This window comes from Copidosoma floridanum, unplaced genomic scaffold, assembly GCF_036245765.1.
Source record: "Copidosoma floridanum isolate Cflo_tuat_1 unplaced genomic scaffold, Cflo_Japanese_pri ptg000019l, whole genome shotgun sequence".
In the NCBI taxonomy this organism is placed as follows: domain Eukaryota; kingdom Metazoa; phylum Arthropoda; class Insecta; order Hymenoptera; family Encyrtidae; genus Copidosoma; species Copidosoma floridanum.
Genome location: NW_028321896.1, coordinates 7,696,994 through 7,700,057, shown reverse-complemented (window position 1 = coordinate 7,700,057; position 3,064 = coordinate 7,696,994).

The window sequence follows — 3,064 nt, the reverse complement described above, 5'->3', positions numbered from 1 at the left end:
TGCCTCCTCGCCAGTGCAACCGATGTGCAACTTTTCAATATCAATGACTACAACAACAGTAACAATAACAACAAATACTATATGACAAAGGTGACAACAGCCGGAGGGAAGAAAAGAATAATGATACAAGACGCGATAACGTTACGTGTGGTGATCGAAACAGTTTTATACTCAATTATCTCCTCATGGTTTAAAGACGAGACGCTACTCAACGGTGTACTTTTTCAAATAACAAAACAAACACGTATTGCCAGTGTCTGCTAAGTATACATGTTTAGTGCAACGCCACGCTTGTAATATCGGTACAATGATCGCACATTGGTACATTGGTATTATTGCTCTGTTTGATCAACGCATCACTAGGGGAAATTTCAACGTGTAGACGGTTTGATTAAAAAACTTATTAAAAAATGAAGGCAAAAAACCACTGGAAGATTGACTCTCACGCAGAGCCGGGATTTTTTAATTTTTTTTTTTTTTTTTTTTTTTTTTTATATATTGATAGAAAAAACAAACAAAAAATAATAATAATATACGACACGGAGAATATAAGTCAGCAATTTTAATTCGATGGATGGACGTGGAAGCACGTTGAGATGCTGTAGCTTCTTGTACCGAAAATTCTTCTTCTTCATCGATAGACTGAAGTGCCTTGTGGATGTGCAGACTGCCGCCATCATCGAAAAGCGGCTAGTGCAAGGCGAGATTTGCATTGAAAAAAAAAAAAAAAAAAAAAAAAAAAAAGCAAAATATCGACGCACAGCACACTTGGCGCCAACTAGCTCGACAAACATGGGGCGCAATACCAAATATATATATTGATTAAAAAAAAAAAAAAAAAGAAAAGAAAAGAAAAAAAAGAAAATGAAAATTTAAAAAAAATTGCACGCGCAAATTTGTATCTCCTAATGTAACACAAGCTAGTAGGCGTATCCATTTCAAGGCGGATAGTTCCTAGCATCACGGTATTATTTTAAGGCGCCATCGCGTTTACCTTTATAACCCAGCACACTTTTTTTTCTAAGCTTTAGTGAATCATCAGTATGATAGAGTGCACACTTTTTTATGATAAGATGTGCTTGACCCCTTGTGATCAAATCAAGGTAGCGAAAATCCATTACGTGAATAAATTCGTTATTTGTAAAAGTATGATCTTAAAGCATCCATTTATATTTCAAATTGTTATAAAAAAATACACATTCAATCATTGCTTTGAGGAGGTTCCACAGTGATGGTGAGGAGTAAGAGTGAGAGACTCGTTTTTAAGGTTACATATATGCACGTATTTCCTAACATATTATTTATTGATAACTCTTTTCTCGAGACCCTTATTAAGTGTTTAACATACGTGTTTCTAAATGGCCATTTTTTCGTTTACTAAAAACTATGATAAAATTATGATAAAATTTTTGTGAGAAAGTGATTGATATTTCCGTAACCTAGGGAATCTCCTTAAGGCTCATAAGTTCATAATTGTAGACTAATTTTTTTTTATTTATAAAATACAAAATTTGTTTACACATTAAAAATAACTAATGCTAAATTAATAAAGTTCAGAATTTTAATAGTACCTATCATATTACATTTTAAAGCGTTAGATGAAGCTACTTCAGGATCATAAGGGTAAAACGCAGAAGATAAATTGTTTAGCTAGTGATTTAATTTATTTAATTTTTTTTTTTTTTTTTTTTTTTGTACCGAATTTTCGCAAGCTTCAGATGGAGTTGTAGCCTATACAAGTATGCAGGTGTAAACGTGATGGTCTAAGGATCTCGGTGTATAGTTAATTAATTCGTTATTTCTTTTTACTTTTTTAATGGAATGTGTGCAATATGCGAGTGCGCGCAAAAGCTAGTGCGAACACGAGCTTATGTTAGCTAAACTTTATGTGTATGTGATGTGTAAATAAACAAATATAAATGAAATAAAGTAATTGTATTAGTGATAAATTATTATTATTATTATTATTATTATTATTATTGTAGCAATGGTAAATTAGATGTAAAAATAAAAGGCAATCTTCATTGATTTACCCTTCGAGTAAAAAATAAACAAAATAATAATGGAATTATGAGGATCAATGTAAACCGAGAAAGGGAGAGAGATGAACATGTAAGCGAATAAAAATTGGATTTTCGCAAAGATTGGACATTAAATGGTACGAATTCTTGTTACATTTGAAGCATACGTTTGTATGAGCTGTAGATATGCCGAGATGGGCGTTTGGTCGCTTTAATTCATATAAATTTATAAACACGCGCACAACTATATCCATACACTCACTTACTACAAATCGTCTACAAAATAATACACTTAGTTACTTAAATTTTATCATAAATCAATGGAAAAATTGGGTCAACAAACATTGTAATCGTAACATTATGGTAAAAAAAAATCACCCTCAAAAAAAGTGGAAATTTTAGTAAAACTGCAGTAGAAATTTTTGCTAATTTATTTTAGTAGGTACACGTACACATTTACATACACATACATCCACCCATACCCATTGATTTACAATCACTATCGCAAAAATTAGCACTTAAAAAAACAGAAATAAAAATTTACAAGCATTTAGCATAATAATGTTTATTTTCTCAAATCACAAGCTACATATACATGCACATCTTATCATCTACGGAAGGCTTCTCGTGGCAGTAACTTAAATATTGCGTATAGTAAGTAAGTGGTTTATCATTGATGAGATAAACGACAATGTTAGATTATAAGTTTTTTCACGACTACTTTGAATTGACTATAAATATGTGATACTGCCCGAGATAAGAGTAAATAATACGAAATCCTAGATAATTAATTTTTTCCTTAAATAGTCTTCTAAAAATCCCTTCCTGCATTTTTGTGACCTTGTCTTTTGTACTTCAACACTTGTTTTTAATTTATTTATTTTTTCCAATAGAGATACTGATCCAACTTCTTTATTTTTATGAGAAAATCAAAAAATGAGACAAAATAGTAGCTTTTGTTGATTGAGACGCACTTTGAAATTTTTTATACGTCTGTGTATAAATAACGACTAAGACTAATCGAATTATGTATTCAGTATCCA